This window comes from Macaca mulatta, chromosome 2 (assembly GCF_049350105.2).
Source record: "Macaca mulatta isolate MMU2019108-1 chromosome 2, T2T-MMU8v2.0, whole genome shotgun sequence".
In the NCBI taxonomy this organism is placed as follows: domain Eukaryota; kingdom Metazoa; phylum Chordata; class Mammalia; order Primates; family Cercopithecidae; genus Macaca; species Macaca mulatta.
This window is the reverse complement of record NC_133407.1, coordinates 79,867,648-79,885,822: the sequence shown is the minus strand read 5'-3', so window position 1 is coordinate 79,885,822 and position 18,175 is coordinate 79,867,648. Positions and strand designations below refer to the sequence as shown.

Genomic DNA, 18,175 nt, shown 5'->3' with positions numbered 1-18,175 from the left:
AGAAGAGAAACTGGCTAATACACAAAAATGGTGGTTTCTGAATTGAGCGTACTAACTATATAAGGTGGGGTTGTTTTTCTCCCCATCTGGATATAGTTATAGGTAAAAAAATAATAATAATCCTCTCTATTGATTCAATTTTTTGTCTGTCTTTTGAATGAAATGTAAAGACTCCAGATTGTTTCCCTACAGTTTGATCTTAATTATTTTAATACAAATTTATAGCATACCTAGAGATGACAGTAAAAATTAATTGTACCCCAAAATTTCCTTTGACTTGCTAAGCTTTTATTTGCTCCTGAACTAGTTTTAACTCTGCTTGGATGTATCTCCAACCAATTTCATTCCCTCCTGGAATGTAAAAAGTTTCTAAACATTCTCTTTCATAATATCACTGAAAGTCTTGCATAAATAATAGATCACATTTATTACAAGGCTAAGTTTTATGTAAGCCACAGCTAATATTCAGAACTATTTTAAAAGCTAAAGAATAATAGAAATACAAGAATGTTTGTAAATCATCTGATTGCATAGTTGTTTAGTAAAGGACAGCTTAGGTACGTGGGAAGTAACTAAGCCCATTGAAAATCATAAATTAGAAAATTTTCCTTTTATATACATTGGTTTCAAAGCACATTTTTTACTATAGATGAATATTTAAAGCACTTAGGATGCTACAGAATAAATATGAATAGTGTACATTTCAAAAAGTGAGATTTATTTCAAATTATTCTAGCATGGATAATAATATGAACACAATGTCATGTAAGCAACACCATTAAATGAAATATACTCTTCTAACATAAGTGTTAAAATTTTGCCATGAACTTGAAAACACTGATTTGAAATCAGCTTCCCTTCTGCAGTATATTCATACAATCTTGAAATAACTGGTTATTTGGTTCGATTGGTCGGGTGTGCTATATCTTTTAAAAAACAAAGTATTATGAAACCTGTTAGTTATAATCTTCCATATTATAAGAACAATGCAGTTTGGTGTTTGGGGGTTGTTATGGACACACAAAATGAAGGCAGACACAGACAAAACAATTAACTCGGCCTTTATTGTCAAAGGAAAATAAATTTTAAATTTAACCAAGCAAGAGAATGAGCCAGTTACACAAAAACCAATTTTAAAAATAAGAGAATAAAAAGTTTTGTGTTGATGATATCCCTTCTTTGGACATAAATATTACAGAAAAAATCCAGAAACATTATCTATTTTTATTTTTGTTAATGATCTTTCACAATCTCAATCTAGACAGATTCTTAAAAATGAGTTAGAAATTGAAGACAAACATTCTATCTAAAAGGAGTCCTAAAGATTTTAAGGGAGTCCTTCATGGGAATTCCACATGCCACTTCACTCTCCCTCCAGACCTGTATCAAAGGATTAATAAATCTAACCAGCTTCTCTCTTGTTAGGAAGGGGTGGGGTAAGCCAATTTAATGCTTTATGTATGCTGGTTGTAAAAGGGGATGCTTACCTAAAAAAAATAAATTCCGACCAGATGTTCTAAAAATCTTCTTGAGTTCCTGCTTGAAGCTTTACAGTTACCAAATACTTTATCTTCTCATCTATCTTCTTCTCATTGAGAAATTGTTGATCCATGGCAATTCAACAAGCAGGCTGCTACAAAAACCTTCCAGCCAAAGCTTTTCAGTCCTGCTCTCCCGCACACAAAAACTTCCAGTGTCTATATGGGGACAGGAAAGGAGTACAGGCCACTTCATTCAGCAGGTGTTGTAGGTTGAAAGAGGAGGAGGTCAGAAAGCAATTCTTTAAAGGACAGCTTCTGTCACCTGAAAGTGTAATAAATTGCCGTTGTAAAAATGCCTACAAGCACTAATGAGCCATGCACATTGAAATCTTGATGTCAGGCAAAATAGAATGAAATTCACCCGGGAACCAACTGAGATTGTCACACCAAGATGTGAATAATCATTCTCCCTTTGGCTTAATCTGCCACTAAATTCTGCCCCTCCAAATCCATAGTTTTTCTCTCTCTCTCTTTTTATGGAAAATAATAAATTCTTCATAAAACCCATGAAATATATGGCTAGTGATTTATACATAATTTCTCAGCACTCCAATCCTCATTGGTCATAAAGACTTCCCAATCATATTTGAGTTAAATGGAATGATCAGATCTGGAATTATATGTATTTATTAGAACAGAATTGGAAGATTAGCCCAAATACATATTTTTTTAGAAACTGTACTTTGCACAGATAATGCTTTTTTGGGGGCATATGGGGTGAAAAATATGTAACTTTAAATTTATAATCTTAACCATTTTTAAGTGTATAGTTCTGTACTGTTAAGTATATTGTTGTGCAACAGATCTCTAGAACTTTTTTATCTTGCAAACTGAATCCATATCCATAAATACTAATTCTCCGTCTCCCTTTCTCCCAGCCCTTGGCAACCGCCTTTCTATTTTCTGTTTCTATGTTCACTATTTTAGATACTTCATATGAATAGAATCATAGAGTATTTGTTGCTTTATGACTGGCTTATTTTGCTTAGCATAATATCCTTGAGGTTCATCCATATTGTGGCATATGACAGGATTTCCTCCTTTTTAAGGCTTTATAATATTCCATTGTATGTATATAAATTTTCTTTATCCATTAATCTGTCAATGAACATTTGGGTTGTTTCCACCTCTTGGCTATTGTAAATAATGCTGCAATAAACATGGATGTTCAAATATCTCTTTGAGATCTTGCTTTTAACTATTCTGGCTATATACCCAAAAGTGGGATTGCTGGAACATACAGTAGTTCTATTTTTAACATTTTGAGGAAGTTTCATACACTTTTCCATAATGGTTATACTAATTTACCAACAGCATACAAAGGCTTTCTTTTCTCCATATCCTTTCCAATATTTGTTATATTTTACCTTTTTGATAATAGTCATTCTAACAGGTATGAGGTGATATCTCATTGTGGTTGTAATTTGAATTTATCTGATGATTAGTGATATTAAGTCACTTTTCATACACCTGTTGGACATTTTTATGTCTTCTTGGGAAAATGTCTATTCAGGTCCTTTGCCCATTTTTAAAAATTGGGTTATTTGTTTTCTTCCTATTAAATTGTTTGAGTTTCTTTTATAGACATACTTTAGAGATACTGCAAGTTCAACTCCAGACCACCACAATAATATGAATATTATATTCATATATATGAATATGACCACCCAATAAAGTGAATCACATGAATTTTTTGGTTTCTCAGTACATATAAAAATTACATTTACACTATACTGTAGACTATTAAGTGTGCAATAGCATTATATTTTTTAAAAAGGCGGCCGGGCTCGGTGGCTCAAGCCTGTAATCCCAGCACTTTGGGAGGCCGAGACGGGCGGATCACGAGGTCAGGAGATCGAGACCATCCTGGCTAACACGGTGAAACCCTGTCTCTACTAAAAAATACAAAAAAGTAGCCGGGTGAGGTGGCGGGTGCCTGTAGTCCCAGCTACTCGGGAGGCTGAGGCAGGAGAATGGCGTAAACCTGGGAGGCGGAGCTTGCAGTGAGCTGAGATCCGGCCACTGCACCCCAGCCTGGGCGGCAGAGCAAGACTCCGTCTCAAAAAAAAAAAAAAAAAAAAAAAAAAAAAAAAAAAAAAGGTACACACTTTACTTTAAAAATACTGCTAGAAAAAGGCTAACAATTAACTGAGCCTTCAACAAGTCATACTCTTTGCTGGTGGAGGCTCTTGCCTCAATGTTAGTGGCAGCTGACTGATCAGAGTAGTAATTGCTATAGGTTGGGATGGCTGTGGACATTTCTTAAAATAAGACAACAATAAAGTTGGCCCCATTGATTGACTCTCTTTCACAAAAGATTTGTCTGTAGCATACAATACTATTTTCAGCATTTCCTCACAGCAGAACTTCTTTCCAAAGTGGAGTTAATTCTTGCAGATGCTGTGGCTGCCTCATCAACTAAGCTATGTAATAATCTAAATCTTTTGTTGTCATTTGAACAATGTGCAAAGTATCTTCATCAGGAGTAGTTTCCATCTGAAAAAAATCACTTTCATTGCTCATCTATAAGTGCCAACTCTTTAATGTTTGATCGTGAGATTTCAGTATTTCAATCACATCTTCAGATTCCACTTTGAATTCTAGTTCACTTGCTATTTCCACTACATCAGCAGTTCCTTCCTCAACTGAAATCCTGAACCTCTCAAAGTCATCCAGGAGAGTTAGAATAAACTTCTTCCAAACTTCTTTTAATGCTGTTATTTTGACCTCCTCATCATGAATGTTCTTAATTACATACAAAATGGTGAATTCTTTCCAGAAGGTTTTCCATTTTCTTCTCCTGTATACATCAGAAGAATCACTACATTTGGCAGCTATCATCTTACAAAATGAATTTTTGCCATTATAAAAAGGTGTAAGCCCAAATTGTGGCTTAGGCTCTAACTCACCAGCCCAAAATGATGGTGCTTGAAAGTTCATTATTTTATACTTTCATAAAAACATAGTGCACATTTGCACCTGGAGTATTTTCTATAGTTTTGTTTGTGTGTTTGTACAGCAGATGAAACAGGCAGCTTCAGCTTACTATACCACTTTGGAGCATAGTATCCAAAGTATAGGCAGCATACTCTCAAGAAAGTGAAAAGACAACTCATAGAAAGGTTTAAAATATTTATGTCATATATCTGAGAAAAGATTAGTATTCAGCATATATAAAGAATGCTTACAACTCAACAATTTTTAAAAATGGGAAAATGGTTTAGATAGATATTTCTTTTAAAAGATATATAAAAAGTCAATAAACACGTGAAAAGAGGCTCAACATCATTAATCATTAGGGAAATGCCATTCAAAATCATAATGAAATGCTACTTCACACCTACTGTGATGCTGTAATACAATCAAAGGTACAACAACAAATGTTGGCAATGATATGGAAAATTGGAATCTTCATACATTGCTGGTAAGAATGTAGTGATACAGCCACTTTGAAAAATAGCTTAGTAGTTCTTCCGAACATCAGACATAAAGTTGCCATATGACCCAACAATCTCACTGCTAGGCCAAGATAATCAAAAACATGTCCACACAAAGACTTGTACAATAATGTTCATAGCAGCATTATTTATAATAGCCAAAAATTGGAGATAACTTCAATGTTCATCAATTAACGAACAGATAAACATAAACAAAATGTGGTACATCTGTACAGTAGAATATTACATAGCCATAAATAAAAAGGAATGAAGTACTGATACATGCTACAACATGGGTGAACCTTGAAAACCTTATGCTAAGTGAAAGAGGTCAGACAAAATGGGCTACATATTGACTTATGAATCTATGTATGTAAAAGGTCTAGAATAGACAAATTCATAAAGACAGAAAATAAATTAGTGGTTTTGAGGGGCTGGGGGCAGAAAGAAACGGGGAGTGACTGTTAATATGTATAGGGTTTCTTTTGGGGGTGATGATATGTTCTGGAATTACATAGTAGTGATGATTCTGGAATTAGATATCTGCAATTAGTATTTTCACACAACTTCGTGAAAATATTGAAAAGCACTTTAAAAGGATAAATTTTGTGGTATGTAAATTATATCTCTCTTTAAAAAAAAAAAACATAAGCACAGTCTGCAGACCAGTGTCAAACTGCAAAGTGTTTTATACTGGTCCTCAACAAGATGAGAAGCTTATGCCAGAATGAAAGCAGACGAAAGCACTAAGCACATTAGTTTAACAGACTCTTTTATGACAAGATTTTTTCAATGGAGTATGCAGTCCATTGACTTTGATTCTGAGGTAAGCTCCTTATCACTCTGTGGGCCAGGTAATGAAGAGTTTAAAAACCAGCCATTTTAAGCAAAGCATCTATAATCTAAATGCCTCACTTTGAGAGTGCACTTGCCATTGGTTACATGATACACTATTGAATAAATTAATAAATTAAGATATTCATAATTTTTAAGGAAAACATTCCAAATGTATATCTTATCTATCGCTTATACTTAGTAACATAACTTCAATTCCACTCGTCATGCCTCTGTATGCCATGCAGAGAGTTAGGTAACAGAAATAAAGAAGAAAGAGGAGCAGAAGAAAGAGGAGGAGACTAGGAAGTTGAGAAGAAGGAAAGGCGAAGGAGGAGGAAGAAATATCTAAATACTAAGACAGACGCTGCATGCTCAAAGGGTTTACTCTATCTCAGATGAGTCAGCCATGTGACTTGTCCAATGTGTCCAATGTGATTAGTATCATGAGATAAGTAGGTATAAAATGCAGATAACTGAGGCGTTACTTTGGGGAAGCATAGGCGTTCTATATGTCAAGAAATTCTTCCTCCAGCTGTATATGAGGTGAGTCATAAAGAATGAATAGAAGTTCCGAAGGCACACATGTTTGAACATTAAAGAATGGACCAGTGTTAATTTAACAAGAAGGCCATTTGTATAAACTGGAATTTGTCAAAGTGTGGTCCCCAAACCAGCAGCATCAGCATTGCCTGAGGACTTGTCAGAAATAATTCTCAGGCCCGTCCAATACTACTGAACCAGAAAATCCTAAAAGGGGCAGAGACAGCACACATACAAAAGATATCATTCAGAATATCATTGGACTTTTGGAAAAGAAACATCAAAATGATATAAAATAGGGAAGCAATAACTTCAAAATATAGAGGGAAACAATTTTAACCTACTATTCCATACTCAGCTGAACTATCAATCAAGGGTAAAAGTAAAACATTTTCCAGACATATAAAAACTAAAAAAACTGAGCCCCACCATACCCTTTCCTAGAAGCTACCGGAGGAAATGCCTCAGCAAAATGAAGAAGTGAATTAAGAAAGAAGAACATATGAACACCAGAAAATAGGCAAAGGGAATTTGTAGGAAATTGGCAAAGGGAATTGTACAATTCAAGCTATGAGCCAGAACTAAAAAGTGTCCTATTAAATGAGAATGAGTAGGGAGTAGAGGATAAATATCTCCAAATGATAAAAAGAGGTAGGTAATTTAGTGTGTTTGGGAGTTACAGAATTTATTTCTGTGCATGGAATATTTGAGGGGAAAATGAACTACTTATGTATGAGAAAACACAAGACAATTATTAACTATAGAAAAAAATTGAAGTTCATATGAGAAAATAAATTTTCTAAGACATTATTTGGCTTAGCTATAAACAATATTCCACATATAAAATAATGCAAATATTCATACAGACATAATTGAGAGCACAAAGGAGAGGAAGAAGGTTTAGGAAGCGTGGATATAGCAGATCCAAAACAGGGAGGAAGTTAATGAATATAGGTTAATGTTGATAAGTTATGAAGTAGCGAATGGGATATTCTATCAGATAGTGGTGTATGTGTGGAAAAACAAAGTAAAGTTATAGGACAGAAAAAGAAGAGAAAAGCAGACTGTTTTGTAATGTGATCAAGCTTTCTCTGAGCAGATGCATGAATTCTTGGAAGAAAATAGTCATTCCAAATCTGGGGAGTAAATATTCCAGGCAGCAGTAATAACAAGTGTTTTAAAATTTTGAAACAGAAATAAATTTGGTGTGTGTCAGAGAGGACAAGAAGACCAGTAAGCAATGAGCAGACAGGAACAATAAAAGAAACATAACTATATGGGAGGAAAAAAAATGAGCTTCAAGATTGAGATATATCTAAGAAGATTCCATGATTCGTAGAAAAACAAAACAGTATCATATCTGAAATCCATATCATGGATTTCTCCTGTTCCACATTACGCTGTCTTAACTTCTTTACCATTTTTGTAGCACCAATCATTAACACCACAAGGTCCTGTATTGTAGTAAACACTCAGCAAAAAGTTATTTGGTTAATATATCTGAATCTACTGCTTGTCAAGGAATTAGTTCATTACCACATAAATCATGCCTCCTCCCATTTCTATCTGCTCTACTCCATTTTGCATTTCTCAATATAATCTTCATCTTCCTGATTTCCTATTTGCATTTTAAATAGTAGTGACTTATAATATTTCACATTTTCTGAAAACACAAGGCTCTTGTGTAGAAATTATAATTAGGCTGGCTGGGAAATGTTCTATTATTAGTAAGAATTGTGATTTTTTTTGGAGTTGTGGGTTAATTGCTAATAACTGTATGCAGTGTTTTCCCTCAAGATGTTTTCTATTATAGTAATTAACCGAGCAGCTGGGAGAGCAGACATTAACCATTTATCTTCACAGTAGCCCTCACTTGGGACTCTCCCAAAACCTTTGCACATGGCTTTATTTGTTGTTTGATAGGTAATTTAGGAGAGAAGAATAAATGATATAGGATGTTCATACTTTCGGATAGACAGCAAGTTTAAAACTTTTTTTGGAAGAATTCTTTATCATGTATGTGATAAATAGATTCTGAGAACCACAGAATGTATTTTAGTTAAACAGACTTCCTGGGCTAGTTTTTATGGGCATGCTTCTTTTAATATCCTCATATAATGAAATTCTATCAGAGTGTATGCGTCAGAAGCCTGAGTTACTCTGAAGACACCACTGGTTTATCTGTTTACAAAGTAGATTGGATCAGTGAAAGCTGGTTAATACTAAAAAGTCTGTTCCATAAAACTTTCGGAGCTGCTTTGCCTGACAGCCCTATTCTTTTTCATGATAGCAGAATCCCATCAGATTATTAACTCAGCTCTGCTCCTTGATTTCAGTATCCTGCATCTCCCTCTGAGACTCTTGGTTCTTCCATGTGTGAATTCCTGCTTACTACCTGCTATGGCCCCAATCTCAATACTCTATGAAAAATCTGATGCTTGACCCCAGCTTCTCCTTACCAACTCCGCTATTGTTAAATGGACTCTAGCCCTGCCAACTTCCTTTCTATAGAATGCAAAAACCTGTATCTTTTCTTAGTACAAGGGCATTAATTTTCTTTTAAGGGGGCATTTTATTTAATATTGTTTTAAAAAGCAATGTCCAAACCACAAGCAGCACTTAGTACAGAAGAAAAAAAAAATGAAGGTAGACTTTTGGAAAATTGTTAGGTACATAAGAATGTTTTATCTTCCCTCCTGTTGAATAAAATAATACATTTTCTGCTATTCAGATATCATCACTTTTTTTAACCTCGTTTCTCCAGAGGCAAGAATTTTATTTCTTCTTAAGATTACGCCTTTTCTTTAAGTCCAGAAAAGCTCTGGGTTTATACCTTCTAGTGAGGCATTTGGTTGTAAATGCCTCACTAGAAAGAAAGCTATCTGATTTTCTGTAATTTCACAGAAGCCACACAAAAAAAGAGCATGCCAGGGCCTCTGGTAAATGAGGCTGGCTGCAGTTTCCCTCCCACTCTGAAAATTTCAGTTACGGGACCCTGATCCTCTGTGCTATGGTTGGTGGTGGCTTGGTACAACCTGTTGGGGCCACGCAGTCAGTGTCAGCGGTCAAAAGGAAGATTCACCTATCAGAGATCATGCTCATGAGTCTAAAATTGTCAAGTCTCAAGCCTATTTTGTATTTGAGACGTCCTGAATATTTGAAGGCAAACAAAACTGTAGTATATGTGAGGGGAACTTTCCATACAGATGAGACACTACAACAATCACCAAGAGCCTGAGCCATTGACTGGAACAATCTGGAAACATTGACAAGACAACCAAAGTTACTAGGATGCGGAGTCTGGATTAGATACAAATGAGTGTGAGTCTGTGGTCCTCAGGGTCAGTGAGAACTTCAAGCAAAAATAAAGCAATCTCCTGCGTACCTTCTTGGAAAGGAAATGTATCTGACCACTTAGATGTGGATGAGGAAGCTCTGGGGCATCCTGCTTCTTCCTCTAGAAAACTGGATTCCATGGACTCACTCTCTCTGTACAGCATTCAGACCTAAATGATGCTATCTGCTTAATTATTTATAAACAGTGCCTTGAAGGGAAATACTTTAATGAATCTTTTTTGATTGACTGGTTGTTGAACCAGTTTTGGAAAAGCCCTGCAAAGCATGACTCAAAATATATATTGAATTTAGAAAATATCAGCTTACATATTCCAAAAAAAATGGTAAGCACTTCTTAACTTGCTCTCACAATTTTTCCTCATGGCAAGCCATTTTCCAACACACTCCCAGCAGTAACTAACATGGGAAGGTTAAAAAAAAAAAAAAAAAAAAAAGCGAATATTTTCTGCCCACCTAACAATGAAATTCACATGATAAAATTTGAGTCGCTTATTTCACATTCATATCCAAATGTTTTAATTTTACTGTCCACTACCCCCATCCAAATTTATTTTGAGCTCCTTGAGATGGAAAATATGTCTCTTAACCATTTATCTTCACAGGAGCCCAGACACTGTTTGGTGAGGCCATGTTGAATGATTGAAGTACTTTAATTAAAACCAAATATCCTAGGCCAGGCGTGGTGGCTCACACCTGTAATCCCAGCACTTTGAGAGGCCGAGGCGGGCGCATCACGAGGTCAGGAGATCGAGACCATCCTGGCTAACATGGTAAAACCCCATCTCTACTAAAAATACAAAAAATTAGCCGGGCATGGTGGCGGACACATGTAGTCCCAGCTACTCGGGAGGTTGAGGCAGGAGAATGGCGTGAACCCAGGAGGCAGAGCTTGCAGGAAGCCGAGATCATGCCACTGCACTCCAGCCTGGGCGACAGAGCTGTCAAAAAACAAACAAACAAACAAAAAAACAAATATCCTAAAGGCCAACTAAAAACTAACAAAAAAGTTAACTTATATTGCCATTAATACCTTGATTAACAGAAAAAAAAAGTAAGATAACAATACCTCTTTTGGTTAAAATATAAACACCATCCCATCTAAGAAATTAAACCCAAGGACAAGTCTTGACATTTGGTGAGTTCTTTATGAGCAAAGAAATGCATAAAGTTTTGCTGTAATTCAAGAGCCACTCTTGTCAGCGCTTTAAAGAGAGTAGAAATTAAGCTACATTAAAACTTGTCTTGGCCCAGTTATAGAATGAAAGCAAGCATCTATGGAATGGTTCCAGGATAGGTTTCAAATCAGTTTGAATCCAACTATTGGGTCCTTATTAGGACTTCAGGGGACAGCCAAGAATTACATTTAATTCATTATCTTGTTCTGAAAGTGGTACATTGACTGCTACACAAATTGAAAGCAGCATTTACACAAGCTAATACCTATGGTATCTTTCCAATTTATCTTTTAGGCATTATCACTTCCCAGTGTGCCTCCTTGAAAGTTTGACATGTGGCCTGAATTCTCATTTTGTAGGATGATAGCTATTCACCCTGAAGAGAACATTGAAGAAAATGGCCCTGCATTAAAGTGCTAAGAATGCTACCTGAAATACATTTTAAAAGATTTGAAAATAGCTACAGCCTTGTGGCAGAAATTGTGTTAAGAACATACCTTCTAAGCAGTTCATTCTCTCTAGATTAAGCTGCAGCATTCTTGAGTTAATTCATTGCTGTTTAGCTCATGTTAGTCAATCTGGTGTAAATTCACAATGGAATTATTGTCCCCCTTTTTGAAACATTCAAGGCAACCAATTTTTGTCCTTCACTGTTCTTGAAAAGAGAGAAAATTTAAACAATATGTTTGTCTCTGTGATGTCAAAATAACTATGTTAAAATTCAAGACAGGAAAATGTTCCTTTAGTAAACCAGGAGGGATGAAGCAGGAAGAAATGTTCCCCACATATAGAGTGACTTTGAATAGTTCATTGATCTCACTGTTTAGCATCCCCTTTTATAGAGTATTAACAAAACCCTGCATAGATATGAAATTGACAGTATAATCCTAGAGTGTTATGTTACTAGACACTAGCAACTGAGAATACTGTATTGACTCTCAGATTTCAGCCAATAGCCCTCCAAGCAACTCATATTAATGCTGTACATTGATATGAAACCTTTCTTCCAAAAGGACAAAGCACTTCCTTAAAATTGCCTTGCTGGGTTTTATAACAACTCAACGATGAGACTGAGACCATGGTGTGTTAAACTGAGATAATACATTAAGTTTTCTCATTTTCAATCTAGTATTTCAAACACTTAATCATTAGTTGTCCTTTCAGTCTCCAAGAATGCCAGAAATTATCCATTCTATACAAGATTTGAAAAAGGTTATGTTTCAGAGAAGGTTCTTTTGAAGTCTATAAACCATTAAATAAAAGTGTAAAAATCAATTGTATGAGACATAAGTGACTTTCTTTTTCAGCTAAGGTTTCTATTTTTCCATCCCAAAGAAAAATAACATGAATGTTAGAAAATATCAATAAAATAGATATTTTCAGTAACTGTACAAAATATCTCAAAAGTTAAGCACACTCTTTACTAATTGAGAATGCTTGACTAACCTTTTAACTGCAAAAAGCTTTCACTGGTCTTTTAAAAATGTAAGGATTAGCCATATTAGGAAATATTTAAAAACATTTTGATGCAGATATCAAATGAAAGAATAGGGGTTTTTTAGAAGTTAATTATGTCTTCCTTTCTTATGTTATTTCTAGTCTCTGACTTAACAACATGCAGTGCCTAAATTACAAAATCTGCTACCAGATGTAATAAATGCCTGAAGAAATGAACACTATAAGATCAAAGCTCTATACAAGTGCAAAGTAAAGAGAGGCTTAGTGGTCCAAAGCAAGTTATACAAGTCAAGGCCTCAGCCATTAATTTGACTTCCTGTTTTGTTGAATCTAATATGATGAGCTAATGCCTAACCCAATGCATTGCCCTTCTCTGTTCTTTTTAGAGCACCTCTTCCCTTACCTTCCTCTTAATCACTTGATCCTTTGAAGATATATATATCAATGAGAAGGAAAATCCTTTCCTAAAGCTAGCAGCTCACAGTTAGCATCTCATTGAAATTTCACAAGGAGGAGCACTGAGCATGTGTTTTTGCCCTCTGCTTTGATAAGCTGCATGATGGCTTTACCCAACACCCACCGTTACAATTGTATTTGCCCTTTGGATTAAAAACATAGTGAAGGAGAAAAATATATGTTTCATTTAGGTTTAAATGATCTCAAACCAGCAAAATCATGTGCCATCTTTGCCTTTTCTAGAATCTATATACTTTCTTTTTCATTTGGAGCAATAGTGTGTTTGGTTAATAACCTGTTTTCTGCTGCTAAGGGAGCTGAAGTGCCATTAACACATATTAAAGTACCATTGATTCCATTAGCGCCGACAAGCACTAAATCCCAATTTCTTTTTAAATAAGCATTAAAACAAATGCAGATGTCCTTTATTAACAAGTAACATGCTGAGCAACCCTTATTGCAATTGTTTAATATATGAGAGATGTCTTAAAGACCAACTTAGAATCTCAAGAAGCTGAAATGCTAGAGCTTGGGTACAATGAAAAACAAGTGAAGGAATGAATGTGAATTTCCTCCATGCATAGGAGCCTATCCAAAGTGCCATTTTTTAAATCTCTCAGGTTAGAAACAATCACTTTTCACTTTCATATGCTTTCACATTCATATATTATAATACAAGTAATACCACATCAGTAAAGAGACACAAGTTATAGAGTTACAATAACCTAATTTATGATTGGGGAACCTAGACCCAGGAGATGGATATGGCTTAGATGGACTCTCCTCTGTGGCCTCTACATGTGATCCCCATAATTAGATGTTCCCACAGAATAGTCAAACACTTGTCTAGGAAGGAATCGCACAGAAAAAACAACTATGACCCTGGGCATCAGGCCTTCTTAAAAATGTGAGTATTCTAAGACCTTATCTTATCCTAGGAGAACTTAGAATCTTCTAATTAAACCATAGAACCAAATTTGTGGCAAAAACAAATATGTTTCAACTTTATGGTATTAGTCTCATTCCTAAGCACTGCTTTATTTCTTTTTCTCTTCCCTGCTTGTTTATCATCTCTTCTTCACCTATTTCTACTGTGTATTGTGTTATTTATATATATTCCTTGTGATGTTTTTAATATTTTTTCAAATAAAGTTGAAGGTAATAAGACAAACGTGACAGATATTGACTCATTTTGCTTGCTGCTGTATTTGCAGAGCCTAGAATAATGTCTGATACATACGAGGCATCTTGGTAAATATTTGTTGAATAAACGAAAATATGGTAGATGACAAGCAGGTAGGTGTGAAGACAGAAGATATAGCACAGGAAAAGAAGGAAGGAAGGAAGGAAGGAAGGAAGGAAGGAAGGAAGGAAGGAAGGAAGGAAGGAAGGAAGGAAGGAAGGAGAAAAGAAGGTGAATATTTTGGAAAAATTGAGGGGAAGAAAGAAGAAAAGAAATGAGAAAAAATATTGGTATCCAAATGAGAAATTAATTAGGGGGATATTGGTATTTGTCACAACAGGAATGAACACTTGCTTACCTCAAATGTGCCCAAATATGTAAGATTGTTTTCAACATGTCAACAATCCATCAAATGTTTATCAAATACTTATGTGTACAACAATGCTAAGTGCTGGGAGGATTAAAAACTACATGGCATGATCTCAGCCCACAAGATGCTTACAATAGATTTAGACATACGTAAAAGTTCACAACTGTGTAAATTTTGCCATATTTAAATAGCTTTGACTAAGTAGAAGAAATAACTATACAAGTTAATGGATTAGGCTTCTATAGGTCCATGGATGCTAACAGAAGAGAGGTGACTCTTTGTCAGAGACAAGGAACTATATTACTGACAACCAAAACAAAAGCAGGAGTACTAGCATATTTGTGCTGGTTCTACAAGTTCCTGAAGTCCTTCAATAGGGATATATGGAGGGCCAGGAAGCCCCTAAGCATGGAGTAGGATGTACCACAGGAGTTCCATGAGCTAGAGAATCTGTCACATTTTAGAAGCAGTAAGCAAGCTGCTCTTTGTCTGGAAGGTAAACAGTTGCATTGTATGAGACCTGTGATTGTTTACCTTGCTTTCCATGTTAGCCACTCTTAGGATTCCCAGTCCGGTAAAATAAACATCCATAATGGAGGATACATCTGTTATAGTATGTAGTTTTAGAGATAAAACTGTGTTGCACTACAATGTCTGATTAGGAAATAAGCTGTGATTATGTATGTGCTGTGGGAGCTGGCAGATAACTGAGAGGTGATTGACCAAATAGAAGAATCATAGCAGAAAGTTATCAGCACATTCATCATATAGAATAGCCTTAGACAACTTGAAGCACATGGTAATGTCTTCACCCCTTCCCCCAAAGTGTCTATTATGGATGGTTTGCACATACAGAGGCATGTATAGAAGTCACTGTAGTACACTTAATAAGGAGTGTGACATCAGGTGTTAGCCTGGGGTTGCAGGGGGCTGGGAACTTTGTAGGGGTAGACGTGATAGGCTACCTAATTAAAAAAACACATAGCAAAAGTTGAGTTCATTTCCTAGTTGTTCAAAGGAACGTTCACATTGTAAACTGGTTGAAGAATAGGGCTAAAGGCTTAATACTAACATCCATGTCCACAATATAATGTGGTCATATCAAACCTCCCAGGTGGCTTGTGTGAGCATTCTCTGCAAAATTCTCCACTAAACACATCCCACTGTAAGGTTATTGAGACTGTCAGAATCTGCCTTCCTTCTTAAAGAGTGTATTTTGAAAACGTTTTGAGTATATTCTCTTTAGGAAAAAAATGCACCTCATTATATTTGGTTTTTACATGTAGCAACTTTCTGAAGAATTTTGTTTCATTGGACAGCAGGGAGGTTGGAAGCAGAAGGACACTAATGAAATTTAAAAAGAACATATTTTTATCTCTCAGGGTTTTAGCTGCTTTGGTTACTTGTTTATCTCCTGAAATTCTAACTTCCTCTTTTTGATATAGAAATCTTAATTTCATTGATTGCAATACCAAAAGCAAAACAGAAACCATGCGCTTTTAGATGAGGAATAAGGATCAGGCTAAATAAACTCCTGTGCACACTGCCTTGATGTGTTAATGGTCTATAGTCAATAACTTGTTATTCATTTTGCTTTAAAAAATTACAGTTTTATACAGAAATTCAGGTGGAGAAACACAAAAACTTGGTATAAATGTACCAGATTTGTTTTTCTGCACAGGTATTTCTAGGTTCAAAATATTTTCGTGAGTGCATTTTTACTTTTGTAGAGCTGCATGTGTCATTTTATCACTCTGTAGATACAGGGAGACATCCTAAATGAGTCCTTAGGGTTTCCTCTGGGTTATGTCTCCTCCTGTTCATTGCTGCCATCAGGTTATTAGAGTTGAATGAACTAAGCATTTGTTTTGGTTTGATTTTTAAGACAAAATAATTACAAATCTTCAAGACATTTCACAAATACAATTTGACAAATATGTTAATATGTCAGTATTTGTTTACAAGATGTTAGAGGGCTTTGTTCATTTAGCTGTAAAATAACTAAATCTAAGAATAAACATTCCAAAAGATGTAAACAAGAAGCTAAACATCAGAAGTATGAAATTAGGTTTCTCATTTCAACCGCAATGTTTGCTTTGATCTTGAATTTCATTCAAAAGCGCCTTGAATGTCTTAACATGGTCACAGTCCCAATGACAATTCTAGCATTGATTTACTACTCACTATTTAGCCAAGAGTCACAAGGTCTTAAATTACCTTAACTTGCTTAAGTTTTAGAGCACTTTCTTTCTTGTTTTCTTCCAACTGAAGCATCCTGAAGTGGACTGTCTTATGCAATAGGATGAAGACTTTCAAAAACCATGTAGCATAAGAAAAGAGTACAATTGCTTTGGGAGACGTAGCCAAAAATTTCTTGCCAAGGCCAATGTTGAGAAGAGTATTTCCCAAGTTGTCCTCCAAAACTTTTATAGTTTGAAGTCTTACGTTTAAATCTTTAATCCATATAGAGTAAATTTTTGTATATAGTAAAAGGTAGGGGTTCAACTTTAATCTTCTGCATATGGCTAGCCAATTATGCAAGCACATTTATTGATAGTGCTTTCCTTTCCCCATTGCTTATTTTTGTCAGACATATCAAAGACCAGATGGTTGTGAGTGTTTGGCTTTATTTCTGAATTGTCTCTTCTGGTCCATTGGTCTACGTGTCTGTTTTTGTACCAGTACCAAGCTGTTTTTATCACCGGAGTTTTATAGTATAGTTTGAAGTCAGGTATTGTGATACCTCTGGCTTTGTTCTTTTTGCTTAGGAATGCTTTGGCTATTAAGGTTTCTTTTTGGTTCCATATTAATTTTAGCAGAGTTTTTTTCTGATTCTGTGAAGAATGACACTGGTAGTCAGATAGGAATAGCATTGTATCTGTTAATTGCAAGTAGGACCTAATAAACTAAAGAGCTTCTGCACAGCAAAAGAAACTACCAACAAAGTAAACAGACAACCTACAGAATGGGAGAAGATTTTTGCAAACTATGCGTCTGACAAAGTGCTATTATCCAGAATCTATAGGGAACTTAAATCAACAAACAAAACACAGATAACCCCTTTAAAACATGGGCAAGGAACATGAACAGACACTGCTCAAAAGAAGACATACAAAGTGGCCAACAAACATTTGAAAAAATGCTCAGCATCACTAATCATCAGAGAAATGCAAAACAAAAGGAATAGCATCTCACACCAATCAGAATGGCTATTATTAAAAAGTCAAAAAACAATAGATGCTGGCCAGGCTGTGAAGAAAAGGGAACACATATACTAATGGTGGGAATTTAAATTAGTCAAGGCACTATAGAAGAGTTCTCAAATAACTTCAAAAAGAGCTACCATTTGACCCAGCAGTCTCATTAATGGGTATATACTCAAAAGAAAATAAATAATTCCATCAAAAAATTACATGCATTCGTGTGTTCACCACCGCACTATTCACAATAGCGAAGGCATGGAATCAACCCAGGTGCCCAACAGCAGTATACTGCATAGAGCAAATGTGGTACATATACAGCATAGAATACTATATAGTCATTAAAAAGAGTGAATTCATGTCCTAAGCAGCAATATGGTTGGAGCTGGAGGCCATAATTCTAAGCAAATTAATGCAGGAACAGAAAACTAAATACCACATGTTCTCACTTATAAGTGGTAGCTAAGCACTGAGCACACATGGATATAAATATGAGAAAAACAGACTATGTGGACTACTAGAGAGTGGGGTTGGGTTAAAAATCTACCTATTGGGCACTATGCTCATCACCAGGGTGACAAGATTCATTTTCAAAACCTCAGCATCACAAAATATTCTCAT

General features: G+C 35.4%; 1 long non-coding RNA gene across 1 annotated transcript in view; it reads right to left on the bottom strand.

Moving 5' to 3' along the window:
- Positions 1-1,047: 1,047 nt before the first annotated feature.
- LOC144339046 (uncharacterized) overlaps positions 1,048-18,175 on the bottom strand; it is a 106,042-nt gene continuing 88,914 nt past the window's right edge. The window contains exon 4 of the long non-coding RNA XR_013413627.1: positions 1,048-1,803. This is a non-coding gene — a long non-coding RNA (uncharacterized LOC144339046). The remainder of the gene's footprint in view (positions 1,804-18,175) is intronic.